Source organism: Lissotriton helveticus, chromosome 8, assembly GCF_964261635.1.
Source record: "Lissotriton helveticus chromosome 8, aLisHel1.1, whole genome shotgun sequence".
NCBI classification, from domain to species: Eukaryota; Metazoa; Chordata; class Amphibia; order Caudata; family Salamandridae; genus Lissotriton; species Lissotriton helveticus.
Genome location: NC_136069.1, coordinates 1540650469 through 1540665724, shown reverse-complemented (window position 1 = coordinate 1540665724; position 15256 = coordinate 1540650469). Strand labels below are relative to the sequence as shown.

The window sequence follows — 15256 nt, the reverse complement described above, 5'->3', positions numbered from 1 at the left end:
ACACAAACAACTACTGCTCAGGAAGTAGGAAGGCAGAAGGTGGGGCAGTTTATGCAAATTTATGCTGTCAATGTGCCTTGCACATTCATGCAGAATTTCTAGATCCTTGCTGGAAACAAGAGAGCAGGCCTTGTTTCAGATCAACTGTCCCTAGCAAGGAACGTCTGAGCACATCCATTCTTTTGCTCTCTAGCCCCTGGCTTGGGACTCACACTCACTGGCTGAGGAGTGAAGTTCTGCATTCCAACGTTGAATAGAAGGTATGTTTGTGATTGGTTTGAGATGGGTGGGAGGTCAAGAGCAGGGAAAAGCAAGTCACCTTCACTTGTAGTCTCCTCTTCTATGCCTACCTGCCGTTCACTCACTCTGTCTTTGTTTCATTCTCTCCTTCCTCAACACCCCATCTCACTCACTGGCTCTATCATTTGTGCTCTTTCCCCTTGCTCTTCATTTCATAGTGGAAACATCTCTTGAATGGATCATTAGAAAATGAGGTTACATAAAATTAAAAATCTACTTATTGGAAACCAAAAATATCACAAGACTGAATGTAAGCCATTTCTTCAATAAAAGGGATATTTTAGGCACCCCCCAAAAAACACATAAAACACCACTAGTGCTAGAAGAATATTATACGAGCTTGAAGACAGAATTGGGCAAATTCATTTGCAGTTGAAACTGAAGTTTGGTACTTATTCAGATATTATATGCACTGCCAATTTTTAGCTGAGATTCTGAAGGAACGCAGAGACAAAATGGACTTAAAGTTTTGTCAGAAGTGGGATTCGAACCCACGCCTCCAGGAGAGACTGCGGCCTTAACGCAGCGCCTTAGACCACTCGGCCATCCTGACCACATGTTGCTTGTCCATCTACATAGTGAGAAAGATAGTGTGAACAAAAAAAACACACATCTTAGGCCATAAGTGGCTATAGCAAGAAAAAAACTCACTGCACTTTTCCAAAAAGACAACCATATAAGCCCATGTGAGGGAAATGATCTGATTTTCTCCCTCAAGAAAAAAGAAGATTAAACACAGGTTTGTCAGAAGTGGGATTTGAACCCACACCTCCAGAAGAGACTGCGACCTGAACGCAGAGTCTTAGACCACTTGGCCATCCTGACTTGCATTTGCAGCACCTTCCACAAGCCAGACAGCCATGCAAGTTTGGTACCGAAAAGGCATGCCCTCAATTTATTTATCCCATTATAATCATTTCCAACAGATCTTTGAACAATCCATACAGAGCAGTACCTATGAAGAACTCTTTAGACCTTTAAAGCGTACAAAGAGAAAGTGCTATTCACCAGCCACTTGAACGGCCCAAAGCTGCTTTGAAATTGAGTCAACAGCCACATCTTGGCTGACTAAAGCAAATTCAACAAGGGAGCTCAATGTCACAACATAGGGTGGAATACGCAAATCTAAGCAGCCCCTGATCACAGCCCTGAGGACATTGCTGTAAGTGTGCTGGAGTACAGCTGTCTACCAGGTGCTTGGCATTCTTCCAAATTTGCATGGCCTGTTTGGCCAGGGAATACAAGAGCATGACTCTTCTAGATGAGCTCTTACATGGGTCCTAAGCTCATTTGGTAAGGAGTGCACTTTATCAGCAAGACTTTGTACAACAGAAATATATGAGAAACCCAAGCTCTCTTGACTAGACGAGGACGGAATAACGTCCCTGGTGAAGACGAACAGATGCAACTTCCATCAGATGTTATCCTGATGTAGAAGATTATATCTCCAAAAGTCATTTCAGAAGTGGGATTCGAACCCACGCCTCCAGAGGAGACTGCAGCCTAAACACAGCGCCTTACACCACTCGGCCATCCTGACAGTGAAGAGTCCTAAGAAAAGTATAAAAGTCACTCAGAAATTTCTGCGTCCATGCAAGCTTGAAATAATTTCAACCTTCAAACACAAGGTGCAACTTTTTGCACAGGACAATAAACACAGAAGATCACATATGAAAGCATTTCATTTCACAGGTGTACTGTTTTTATGCTTTTAGAATAACTTATACCTCTCACCAGCTATTTACGGTTCTGTATCCTACTCACAAAATTATCTTGCCTGCGACTTCTCTCTTTATACACAAACAACTACTGCTCAGGAAGTAGGAAGGCAGAAGGTGGGGCAGTTTATCCAAATTTATGCTGTCAATGTGCCTTGCAGATTCATGCAGAATTTCTAGATCCTTGCTGGAAACAAGAGAGCAGGCCTTGTTTCAGATCAACTGTCCCTAGCAAGGAACGTCTGAGCACATCCATTCTTTTGCTCTCTAGCCCCTGACTTGGGACTCACCCTCACTGGCTGAGGAGTGAAGTTCTGCATACCAACGTTGCATAGAAGGTATGTTTGTGATTGGTTTGAGATGGGTGGGAGGTCAAGAGCAGGGAAAAGCAAGTCACCTTCACTTCTAGTCTCCTCTTCTATGCCTACCTGCCGTTCACTCACTCTGTCTTTGTTTCATTCTCTCCTTCCTCAACACCCCATCTCACTCACTGGCTCTATCATTTGTGCTCTTTCCCCTTGCTCTTCATTTCATAGTGGAAACATCTCTTGAATGGATCATTAGAAAATGAGGTTACATAAAATTAAAAATCTACTTATTGGAAACCAAAAATATCACAAGACTGAATGTAAGCCATTTCTTCAATAAAAGGGATTTTTTAGGCACCCCCCAAAAAACACATAAAACACCACTAGTGCTAGAAGAATATTATACGAGCTTGAAGACAGAATTGGGCAAATTCATTTGCAGTTGAAACTGAAGTTTGGTACTTATTCAGATATTATATGCACTGCCAATTTTTAGCTGAGATTCTGAAGGAACGCAGAGACAAAATGGACTTAAAGTTTTGTAAGAAGTGGGATTCGAACCCACGCCTCCAGGAGAGACTGCGGCCTTAACGCAGCACCTTAGACCACTCGGCCATCCTGACCACATGTTGCTTGTCCATCTACATAGTGAGAAAGATAGTGTGAACAAAAAAAACACACATCTTAGGCCATAAGTGGCTATAGCAAGAAAAAAACTCACTGCACTTTTCCAAAAAGACAACCATATAAGCCCATGTGAGGGAAATGATCTGATTTTCTCCCTCAAGAAAAAAGAAGATTAAACACAGGTTTGTCAGAAGTGGGATTTGAACCCACGTCTCCAGAAGAGACTGCGCCCTGAACACAGCACCTTAGACCACTCAGCCATCCTGACTTGCATTTGCAGAACCTTCCACAAGCCAGACAGCCATGCAAGTTTGGTACCGAAAAGGCATGCCCTCAATTTATTTATCCCATTATAAGCATTTCCAACAGATCTTTGAACAATCCATACAGAGCAGTACCTATGAAGAACTCTTTAGACCTTTAAAGCGTACAAAGAGAAAGTGCTATTCACCAGCCACTTGAACGGCCCAAAGCTGCTTTGAAATTGAGTCAACAGCCACATCTTGGCTGACTAAAGCAAATTCAACAAGGGAGCTCAATGTCACAACATAGGGTGGAATACGCAAATCTAAGCAGCCCCTGATCACAGCCCTGAGGACATTGCTGTAAGTGTGCTGGAGTACAGCTGTCTACCAGGTGCTTGGCATTCTTCCAAATTTGCATGGCCTGTCTGGCCAGGGAATACAAGAGCATGACTCTTCTAGATGAGCTCTTACATGGGTCCTAAGCTCATTTGGTAAGGATTGCACTTCATCAGCAAGACTTTGTACAACAGAAATATATGAGAAACCCAAGCTCTCTTGACTAGACAAGGACGGAATAACGTGCCAGCTGAAGACGAACAGATGCAACTTCCATCAGATGTTATCCTGATGAAGAAGATTATATCTCCAAAAGTCATGTCAGAAGTGTTATTCGAACCCACGCCTCCAGAGGAGACTGCAGCCTAAACACAGCGCCTTAGACCACTCGGCCATCCTGACAGTGGAGAGTCCTAAGAAATGTATAACAGTCACTCAGAAATGTCTGCGTCCATGCAAGCTTGAAATAATTTCAACCTTCAAACACAAGGTGCAACTTTTTGCACAGGACAATAAACACAGAAGATCACATATGAAAGCATTTCATTTCACAGGTGTACTGTTTTTATGCTTTTAGAATAACTTATACCTCTCACCAGCTATTTAGGGTTCTGTATCCTACTCACAAAATTACCTTGCCTGCGACCTCTCTCTTTATACACAAACAACTACTGCTCAGGAAGTAGGAAGGCAGAAGGTGGGGCAGTTTATGTAAATTTATGCTGTCAATGTGCCTTGCAGATTCATGCAGAATTTCTAGTTCCTTGCTGGAAACAAGAGAGCAGGCCTTGTTTCAGATCAACTGTCCCTAGCAAGGAACGTCTGAGCACATCCATTCTTTTGCTCTCTAGCCCCTGGCTTGGGACTCACCTTCACTGGCTGAGGAGTGAAGTTCTGCATACCAACGTTGAATAGAAGGTATGTTTGTGATTGGTTTGAGATGGGTGGGAGGTCAAGAGCAGGGAAAAGCAAGTCACCTTCCCTTCTAGTCTCCTCTTCTATGCCTACCTTCCGTTCACTCACTCTGTCTTTGTTTCATTCTCTCCTTCCTCAACACCCCATCTCACTCACTGGCTCTATCATTTGTGCTCTTTCCCCTTGCTCTTCATTTCATAGTGGAAACATCTCTTGAATGGATCATTAGAAAATGAGGTTACATAAAATTAAAAATCTACTTATTGGAAACCAAAAATATCACAAGACTGAATGTAAGCCATTTCTTCAATAAAAGGGATTTTTTAGGCACCCCCCCAAAAAACACATAAAACACCACTAGTGCTAGAAGAATATTATACGAGCTTGAAGACAGAATTGGGCAAATTCATTTGCAGTTGAAACTGAAGTTTGGTACTTATTCAGATATTATATGCACTGCCAATTTTTAGCTGAGATTCTGAAGGAACGCAGAGACAAAATGGACTTAAAGTTTTGTCAGAAGTGGGATTCGAACCCACGCCTCCAGGAGAGACTGCGGCCTTAATGCAGTGCCTTAGACCACTCGGCCATCCTGACCACAAGTTGCTTGTTCATCTACATAGTGAGAAAGATAGTGTGAACAAAAAAAACACACATCTTAGGCCATGAGTGGCTATAGCAAGAAAAAAACTCACTGCACTTTTCCAAAAAGACAACCATATAAGCCCATGTGAGGGAAATGATCTGATTTTCTCCCTCAAGAAAAAAGAAGATTAAACACAGGTTTGTCTGAAGTGGGATTTGAACCCACGCCTCCAGAAGAGACTGCGACCTGAACGCAGCACCTTAGACCACTCGGCCATCCTGACTTGCATTTTCAGCACCTTCCACAAGCCAGACAGCCATGCAAGTTTGGTACCGAAAAGGCATGCCCTCAATTTATTTATCCCATTATAAGCATTCCCAACAGATCTTTGAACAATCCATACAGAGCAGTACCTATGAAGAACTCTTTAGACCTTTAAAGCGTACAAAGAGAAAGTGCTATTCACCAGTCACTTGAACGGCCCAAAGCTGCTTTGAAATTGAGTCAACAGCCACATCTTGGCTGACTAAAGCAAATTCAACAAGGGAGCTCAATGTCACAACATAGGGTGGAATACGCAAATCTAAGCAGCCCCTGATCACAGCCCTGAGGACATTGCTGTAAGTGTGCTGGAGTACAGCTGTCTACCAGGTGCTTGGCATTCTTCCAAATTTGCATGGCCTGTCTGGCCAGGGAATACAAGAGCATGACTCTTCTAGATGAGCTCTTACATGGGTCCTAAGCTCATTTGGTAAGGATTGCACTTTATCAGCAAGACTTTGTACAACAGAAATATATGAGAAACCAAAGCTCTCTTGACTAGACGAGGACGGAATAACGTCCCAGGTGAAGACGAACAGATGCAACTTCCATCAGATGTTATCCAGATGAAGAAGATTATATCTCCAAAAGTCATGTCAGAAGTGGGATTCGAACCCACGCCTCCAGAGGAGACTGCGGCCTAAACACGGCACCTTAGACCACTCTGCCATCCTGACAGTGAAGAGTCCTAAGAAATGTATAAAAGTCACTCAGAAATTTCTGCGACCATGCAAGCTTGAAATAATTTCAACCTTCAAACACAAGGTGCAACTTTTTGCACAGGACAATAAACACAGAAGATCACATATGAAAGCATTTCATTTCACAGGTGTACTGTTTTTATGCTTTTAGAATAACTTATACCTCTCACCAGCTATTTAGGGTTCTGTATCCTACTCACAAAATTACCTTGCCTGCGACCTCTCTCTTTATGCACAAACAACTACTGCTCAGGAAGTAGGAAGGCAGAAGGTGGGGCAGTTTATGGAAATTTATGCTGTCAATGTGCCTTGCAGATTCATGCAGAATTTCTAGATCCTTGCTGGAAACAAGAGAGCAGGCCTTGTTTCAGATCAACTGTCCCTAGCAAGGAACGTCTGAGCACATCCATTCTTTTGCTCTCTAGCCCCTGGCTTGGGACTCACCTTCACTGGCTGAGGAGTGAAGTTCTGCATACCAACGTTACATAGAAGGTATGTTTGTGATTGGTTTGAGATGGGTGGGAGGTCAAGAGCAGGGAAAAGCAGCAAGTCACCTTCACTTCTAGTCTCCTCTTCTATGCCTACCTGCCGTTCACTCACTCTGTCTTTGTTTCATTCTCTCCTTCCTCAACACCCCATCTCACTCACTGGCTCTATCATTTGTGCTCTTTCCCCTTGCTCTTCATTTCATAGTGGAAACATCTCTTGAATGGATCATTAGAAAATAAGGTTACATAAAATTAAAAATCTACTTATTGGAAACTAAAAATATCACAAGACTGAATGTAAGCCATTTCTTCAATAAAAGGGATTTTTTAGGCACCCCCCAAAAAACACATAAAACACCACTAGTGCTAGAAGAATATTATACAAGCTTGAATACAGAATTGGGCAAATTCATTTGCAGTTGAAACTGAAGTTTGGTACTTATTCAGATATTATATGCACTGCCAATTTTTAGCTGAGATTCTGAAGGAACGCAGAGACAAAATGGACTTAAAGTGTTGTCAGAAGTGGGATTCGAACCCACGCCTCCAGGAGAGACTGCGGCCTTAACGCAGCGCCTTAGACCACTCGGCCATCCTGACCACATGTTGCTTGTTCATCTACATAGTGAGAAAGATAGTGTGAACAAAAAAAACACACATCTTAGGCCATGAGTGGCTATAGCAAGAAAAAAATTCACTGCACTTTTCCAAAAAGACAACCATATAAGCCCATGTGAGGGAAATGATCTGATTTTCTCCCTCAGGAAAAAAGAAGATTAAACACAGGTTTGTCAGAAGTGGGATTTGAACCCACGCCTCCAGAAGAGACTGCGACCTGAACGCAGCGCCTTAGACCATTCGGCCATCCTGACTTGCATTTGCAGCACCTTCCACAAGCCAGACAGCCATGCAAGTGGGGTACCGAAAAGGCATGCCCTCAATTTATTTATCCCATTATAAGCATTTCCAACAGATCTTTGAACAATCCATACAGAGCAGTACCTATGAAGAACTCTTTAGACCTTTAATGAGTACAAAGAGAAAGTGCTATTCACCAGCCACTTGAACGGCCCAAAGCTGCTTTGAAATTGAGTCAATAGCCACATCTTGGCTGACTAAAGCAAATTCAACAAGGGATCTCAATGTCACAACATAGGGTGGAATTCGCAAATCTAAGCAGCCCCTGATCACTGCCCTGAGGAAATTGCTGTAAGTGTGCTGGAGTCCAGCTGTCTACCAGGTGCTTGGCATTCTTCCAAATTTGTATGGCCTGTCTGGCCAGGGAATACAAGAGAATGACTCTTCTAGATGAGCTCTTACATGGGTCATAAGCTCATTTGGTAAGGATTGCACTTTATCAGCAAGACTTTGTACAACAGAAATATATGAGAAACCCAAGCTCTCTTGACTAGACGAGGACAGAATAACGTCCCAGGTGAAGACAAACAGAAGCAACTTCAATCAGATGTTATCCTGATGACTAAGATTATATCTCCAAAAGTCATTTCAGAAGAGGGATTCGAACCCACGTCTCCAGAGGAGACTGTGGCCTAAACAGAGCGCCTTAGACCACTCGGCCATCCTGACAGTGAAGAGTCCTAAGAAATGTATAAAAGTCACTCAGAAATTTCTGCGTCCATGCAAGCTTGAAATAATTTCAACCTTCAAACACAAGGTGCAACTTTTTGCACAGGACAATAAACACAGAAGATCACATATGAAAGCATTTCATTTCACAGGTGTACTGTTTTTATGCTTTTAGAATAACTTATACCTCTCACCAGCTATTTAGGGTTCTGTATCCTACTCACAAAATTACCTTGCCTGCGACCTTTCTCTCTATACACAAACAACTACTGCTCAGGAAGTAGGAAGGCAGAAGGTGGGGCAGTTTATGCAAATTTATGCTGTCAATGTGCCTTGCACATTCATGCAGAATTTCTAGATCCTTGCTGGAAACAAGAGAGCAGGCCTTGTTTCAGATCAACTGTCCCTAGCAAGGAACGTCTGAGCACATCCATTCTTTTGCTCTCTAGCCCCTGGCTTGGGACTCACACTCACTGGCTGAGGAGTGAAGTTCTGCATTCCAATGTTGAATAGAAGGTATGTTTGTGATTGGTTTGAGATGGGTGGGAGGTCAAGAGCAGGGAAAAGCAAGTCACCTTCACTTGTAGTCTCCTCTTCTATGCCTACCTGCCGTTCACTCACTCTGTCTTTGTTTCATTCTCTCCTTCCTCAACACCCCATCTCACTCACTGGCTCTATCATTTGTGCTCTTTCCCCTTGCTCTTCATTTCATAGTGGAAACATCTCTTGAATGGATCATTAGAAAATGAGGTTACATAAAATTAAAAATCTACTTATTGGAAACCAAAAATATCACAAGACTGAATGTAAGCCATTTCTTCAATAAAAGGGATATTTTAGGCACCCCCCAAAAAACACATAAAACACCACTAGTGCTAGAAGAATATTATACGAGCTTGAAGACAGAATTGGGCAAATTCATTTGCAGTTGAAACTGAAGTTTGGTACTTATTCAGATATTATATGCACTGCCAATTTTTAGCTGAGATTCTGAAGGAACGCAGAGACAAAATGGGCTTAAAGTTTTGTCAGAAGTGGGATTCGAACCCACGCCTCCAGGAGAGACTGCGGCCTTAACGCAGCGCCTTAGACCACTCGGCCATCCTGACCACATGTTGCTTGTCCATCTACATAGTGAGAAAGATAGTGTGAACAAAAAAAACACACATCTTAGGCCAGGGGTGCCCAAACTTGTCCTGGCGGGCCGTATCCATGCCAGATTTTTGGGATATCCCCATCTGGTGATCACGGTTCGATCCCCGGCGCCGGCGGCAGATCAGAGTGCCCAGGACGGGGTCCATGTGACCCGGGCAGTCCTATCCCCTGGGTGTACGTGGTTGTCCGACATGTCGGTCGTATTTGCTTTTACGTACCGGATCGGAATCGGCCCCCATAAAATCGTACGTAAAGTATATAGCAAATCAACCTGAAATCTGCTGGGTCAGAAAGGGCTCGATTCCGATCCGTGTTGGAAGGTTAGGAGTCCGTACGAATTTGTCGGGACGGCATGGCAGAGTGCCCGGGATGGGCTCCATGGCTCTTGGGCAGTCGTCCCCCGGGCGTCCGGGGCTCCAGCCAGGCCGACGGCATGGCAGAGTGCCCGGGACGGGCTCCATGCGTCCCGGGCATTCGTCCCCCGGGCGTCCGGGGCTCCATCCAGGCCGGCGGCAAGGCAGTGTGCCCGGGTCGGGCTCCATGCGTCCCGGGCATTCGTCCCCCGGGCGCCTGAAACTGCTGGGTCAGAGAGGGCTCGATTCCGATCCGTGTCGTAAGGTTAGGAGTCCGTACGAATTTGTCAGGACGGCATGGCAGAGTGCCCGGGACGGGCTCCATGCGTCCCGGGCATTCGTCCCCCGGGCGTCCGGGGCTACATCCAGGCTGACGGTATGGCAGAGTGCCCGGGTCGGGCTCCATGGTTTTCACGGTGGTCCTCCCCTGGGTGTCAGGGGGCTCCTGGCCGACGGCATGGAAAAGTACCCAGGACGGGCTCCATGCGTCCCGGGCATTTGTCCCCCGGGCGTCCGGGGCTCCATCCAGGCCGACGGCATGGCAGAGTGCCCGGGTCGGGCTCCATGGTTTCCAGGGTGGTCCTCCCCAGGGTGTCGGGGCGCTCCATGCCGAAGGCATGGAAAAGTGCCCAGGACGGGCTCCATGCGTCCCGGGCATTTGTCCCCCGGGCGTCCGGGGCTCCATCCAGGCTGACGGCATGGCAGAGTGCCCGGGTCGGGCTCCATGGCTTTCACGGTGGTCCTCCCCTGGGTGTCTGGGGGCTCCAGGCCGAAGGCATGGAAAAGTTCCCAGGATGGGCTCCATGCATCCCGGGCACGGGCACGGGGACGGGGACAGGGTCGGGAGAGTCCAGGCGGCTTCACTTCCGTGTCCAGCCATCTGATCGCCCAGATTCCCTCGGCCATCTGGTCGCCCGGATCCCCTCGGGCATCTGGTCGCCCGCAACGCTTTCCTATGGGGCGACCAGATGGCCGAACTTCCCTGGAAGTCCCGATGAGGTGCCATTCGCCGCCCGGATCCCAGCGAGGGCTCCAGGAGGTTGGGTACATTCGCGCCTTGGGTCCCCTCTGTCACCTCGCGTGCACAGATTACAAGAAAAGGGGGTAATTTTCCTCCGGATTACTAGGGAGAAGGGTACGCCCGGACACCCCTCCGAGGCTGGTGGTTCTCTGCCATGGGGACCAGATGGGCTATGCCTGGGCAACACCTCCCTAGGCCACCCGGGGCTTCCTTCCTCCAGGCCAACTGCATGTCAAATTGCCCAGGACGGGCTCCATGGCTCCTGGGCAGTCGTCCCCCGGGCGTCCGGGGCTCCATCCAGGCTGACGGCATTGAAAAGTGCCCAGGACGGGCTCCATGCGTCCCGGGCATTCGTCCCCTGGGCGTCCGGGGCTCCATCTAGGCTGACGGTATGGCAGAGTGCCCGGGTCGGGCTCCATGGTTTTCACGGTGGTCCTCCCCTGGGTGTCTGGGGGCTCCAGGCCGAAGGCATGGAAAAGTGCCCAGGACGGGCTCCATGCGTCCCGGGCATTCGTCCCCCGGGCGTCCGGGGCACCCATCTCCATGAGGCCAACGGCATTGGCAAAGTACCCAGGACGGGCTCCATGGGTCCCGGGCAGACCTCCCCCCGGGCGTCCGGGGCTCCCACCTCCAGGCCGACGGAATGTCAAAGTACCCAGGACGGGCTCCATGGGTCCCGGGCAGCTTCCCCCGGGGCGTCCGGGGCACCCACCTCCAGGCCGACGGCATGTCAAAGTACCCAGGACGGGCTCCACGGGTCCCGGGCATTCCTCCCCCAGGTCGTCCGGGCCCTAGAGCTCCGGTGGTCCAACCTGCGCCTGAGGCCCAGCCGGGGTCCAAGAGCCCTGCCTTGCGTGGGCAGGCAGTCAGGAACCCTACCGCGAAGGCTTGGGATGGATGGGGAGCTGGGAGTCCTTTCGATCCCGGCCCTCTGGTCGCCCGCGATGCTTTCCAATGGGGCGACCAGATGGCCGGGCTTCCCTGGAAGTCCCGATGAGGTGCCATTCGGCTCCTGGATCCCAGCTAGGGCTCCATGAGGTCGGGTTCTTTTACGCCTTGGGTCCCCTCTGTCACCTCGCGTGCACGGATTGCAAGAAAGGGGGGTAATTTCCCTCCGGATTACTAGGGGCAGGGTACGCCCGGACACCTCTCCAGGGCTGGTGGTTCTCTGCCCGGGGGACCAGATGAGATATGCCTGGGCAACACCTCCCCCGGGCGTCTGGGGGCTCCATTCTCCGGGCCAACGGCATGGCTCAATGCCCAGGACGGGCTCCACGTGTCCCGGACAGACCTCCCCTGGGCGTCCGGGGCACCCATCTCCATGAGGCCAACGGGATGGCAAAGTACCCGGGAAGGGCTCCACGGGTCCCGGGCAGCCTTCCCCCGGGCGTCCGGGGCTCCCACCTTTAGGCCGACGGCATGTCACACTGCCCAGGACGGGCTCCATGGGCCCCGGACAGACCTCCCCCGGGCGTCCGGGGCACCCATCTCCAGGAGGCCAACGGGATGGCAAAGTACCCGGGAAGGGCTCCACGGGTCCCGGGCAGCCTTCCCCCGGGCGTCCGGGGCTCCCACCTCCAGGCCGACGGCATGTCACAGTGCCCAGGACGGGACCCATGGGCCCCGGACAGCCCTCCCCCCGGGCGTTCGGGGCACATATCTCCAGGAGGCCAACGGCGTTGCAAAGTACCCGGAAAGGACTCCACGGGTACCGGGCAGTCCTCCCCCCGGGCGTCCGGGGCACCCATCTCCATGAGGCCAACGGCATTGGCAAAGTACCCGGGAGGGGCTCCACGGGTCCCGGGCAGGCCTCCCCCGGGCGTCCAGGGCACCCACCTCAAGGCCGACGGCATGTAAAAGTGCCCAGGACGGGCTCCATGGGTCCCGGGCAGCCCAACCCCGGGCATCCGGGGCACCCATCTCCAGGAGGCCAACGGCGTTGCAAAGTACCCGGGAAGGGCTCCACGGGTACCGGGCAGTCCTCCCCCGGGCGTCCGGGGGCTCCCTTCTCCAGGCCGACGGCATGGTTCAATGCCCAGGACGGGACGTCAAGTGGCCAGGACGGGCTCCATGCGTCCCGGGCATTCGTCCCGGGACGGGGACGGGGTGGGGAAGAGTCCAGGCGGCTTCACCTCCATGCCCAGCCATCTGGTCGCCCGGATTCCCTTGGCCATCTGGTCGCCCGGATCCCCTCGGGCATCTGGTCGCCCGCAACGCTTTCCTATGGGGGGGACCAGATGGCCGAACTTCCCTGGAAGTCTTAATGAGGTGCCATTCGCCTCCCGGATCCCAGCGAGGGCTCCATGAGGTCGGGTTCTTTCACGCCTTGGGTCCCCTCTGTCACCTCGCGTGCACAGATTGCAAGAAAGGGGGGTAATTTGCCTCCGGATTACTATGGGGCAGGGTATGCCCGGACACCCCTCCAGGGTTGGTGGTTCTCTGCCATGGGGACCAGATGGGATATGCCTGGGCAACACCTCCCTAGGCCACCCGGAGCTTCCTTCCTCCAGGCCAACTGCATGTCAAATTGCCCAGGACGGGCTCCATGGCTCTTGGGCAGTCGTCCCCCGGGCGTCCGGTGCTCCATCCAGGCCGACGGCATGGCAGAGTGCCCGGGACAGGCTCCATGCGTCCCGGGCCTTCGCCCCCCCGGGCGTCCGGGGCTCCATCCAGGCTGACGGCATGGCAGAGTGCCCAGGACGGGCTCCACGGGCCCCGGTCATCCGGGGCACCCTTCCCCGGGCCAGCGGCATGTCAGAGTGCCCAGGACCAGTTCCACGGGTCCCGGGCAGTCCTCCCCCGGGCGTCCGGGGCTCCCTTCCCCAGGCCAAAGCATTTCAGAGTGCCCAGGACGGGCTCCACGGGTTCCGGGCGTCCAGGTCTCCCTTCCCCGGGCCAACGGCTTGTCAGAGTGCCCAGGACGGGCTCCACGGGCCCCGGGCGTCCGGGGCACCCTTCCCCGGGCCAGCGGCATGTCAGAGTGCCCAGGACGAGTTCCACGGGTCCCGGGCAGTCCTCCCCCCCGGGTGTCCGGGGCTCCCTTCCCCGGGCCAAAGCATTTCAGAGTGCCCAGGACGGGCTCCACGGGTCCCAGACGTCCGGGGCTCCCTTCCCCAGGCCAACGGCATACAGGAGTGCCCAGGACGGGCTCCACGGGTCCCGGACGTCCGGGGCTCCCTTCCCCGGGCCAACGGCATACAGGAGTGCCCAGGACGGGCTCCACAGGTCCCGGTCGTCTGGGGCTCCCTTCCCCGGGCCAACGGCTTGTCAGAGTGCCAAGGACGGGCTCCACGGGTCCCGGTCGTCTGGGGTCCCTCCCCTGGGCCAACAGCAGGTCAGAGTGCCCAGGACGGGCTCCACGGGTCCCGGGCAGCCCACCCCCCGGGCGTTCGGGGCACCCATCTCCAGGAGGCCAACGGCGTTGCAAAGTACCCGGGAAGGGCTCCACGGGTACCGGGCAGTCCGCCCCCGGGCGTCCGGGGCTCCCTTCTCCAGGCCAACGGCATGGTTCAATGCCCAGGACGGGCTCCATGTGTCCCAGACAGACCTCCCCCGGGAGTCCGGGGCACCCATCTCCAGGCCAACGGCATGGCTCAATGCCCAGGACGGGCTCCATGGGTCCGGGGAGGCGTCCCATGCGCCTCCGGGCTTGGGAGCCCCAGCTGGGTCCAGGGGCCCGGGCGGGCCCCGGGTCGGGTGCTCCGGCCCTGGTCCCTGTCTCCCAGCCTACCGCACTGCCAAGGGCCTAGGAATGGGTTCCGTTGTTCCCGGGGAGCCTCCCCTTGCTTGGCTGGGTTCAGGAGCAGTGGCTAGGGCCCCTGAGGGCCCGGGGAGGGCGGCCTCCCCACCCCGGGCTCTGTCCTTGGTCCTGCTGCGTGGCAGGGTGCCCGGGACGGGGTCCGGAGGGACCGGGGAGGCGTCCCATGCACCTCCGGGCTTGGGAGCCCCGGCTCGGTCCAGGGGCCCGGGCGGGCCCCGGGTCGGGTGCTCCGGCCCTGGTCCCTGTCTCCCAGCCTACCGCACTGCCAAGGGCCCGGGAAGGGGTGCCGTTGTTCCCGGGGAGCCTCCCCTTGCTTGGCTGGGTTCAGGAGCAGTGGCTAGGGCCCCTGAGGGCCCGGGGAGGGCGGCCTCCCCACCCCGGGCTCTGTCCTTGGTCCTGCTGCATGGCAGGGTGCCCGGGACGGGGTCCGGAGGGACCGGGGAGGCGTCCCATGCACCTCCGGGCTTGGGAGCCCCGGCTGGGTCCAGGGGCCCGGCCGGGCCCCGGGTCGGGTGCTCCGGCCCAGGGCCCTGTCTCCCAGCCTGCCGCACTGCCAATGGCCCGGGAAGGGGTTCCGATGTGCCCGGGGAGCCTCCCCTTGCTTGGCTGGGTTCAGGAGCAGTGGCTAGGGCCCCTGAGGGCCCGGGGAGGGCGGCCTCCCCACCCCGGGCTCTGTCCTTGGTCCTGCTGCGTGGCAGGGTGCCCGGGACGGGGTCCGGAGGGACCGGGGAGGCGTCCCATGCACCTCCGGGCTTGGGAGCCCCGGCTGCGTCCAGGGGCCCGGCCGGGCCCCGGGTCGGGTGCTCCGGCCCTGGGCCCTGTCTCCCAGCCTGCC

At 53.0% G+C, this 15256-nt stretch overlaps 7 non-coding genes across 7 annotated transcripts; all 7 read right to left on the bottom strand.

Annotated features, from left to right (window-relative positions):
* Positions 1–770: 770 nt before the first annotated feature.
* TRNAL-AAG (transfer RNA leucine (anticodon AAG)) lies at positions 771–853 on the bottom strand. The gene has a single exon. It is a non-coding gene; the product is annotated as a tRNA-Leu (tRNA).
* A 904-nt stretch (positions 854–1757) lies between these two features.
* Positions 1758–1840, bottom strand: TRNAL-UAG (transfer RNA leucine (anticodon UAG)). The gene has a single exon. It is a non-coding gene; the product is annotated as a tRNA-Leu (tRNA).
* Positions 1841–4963: 3123 nt separating this feature from the next.
* TRNAL-AAG (transfer RNA leucine (anticodon AAG)) lies at positions 4964–5046 on the bottom strand. The gene has a single exon. It is a non-coding gene; the product is annotated as a tRNA-Leu (tRNA).
* A 904-nt stretch (positions 5047–5950) lies between these two features.
* On the bottom strand, positions 5951–6033 carry TRNAL-UAG (transfer RNA leucine (anticodon UAG)). The gene has a single exon. It is a non-coding gene; the product is annotated as a tRNA-Leu (tRNA).
* Positions 6034–7062: 1029 nt separating this feature from the next.
* TRNAL-AAG (transfer RNA leucine (anticodon AAG)) lies at positions 7063–7145 on the bottom strand. The gene has a single exon. It is a non-coding gene; the product is annotated as a tRNA-Leu (tRNA).
* Positions 7146–7334: 189 nt separating this feature from the next.
* Positions 7335–7417, bottom strand: TRNAL-CAG (transfer RNA leucine (anticodon CAG)). Its single transcript has one exon. It is a non-coding gene; the product is annotated as a tRNA-Leu (tRNA).
* A 1741-nt stretch (positions 7418–9158) lies between these two features.
* On the bottom strand, positions 9159–9241 carry TRNAL-AAG (transfer RNA leucine (anticodon AAG)). Its single transcript has one exon. It is a non-coding gene; the product is annotated as a tRNA-Leu (tRNA).
* Positions 9242–15256: the final 6015 nt, after the last annotated feature.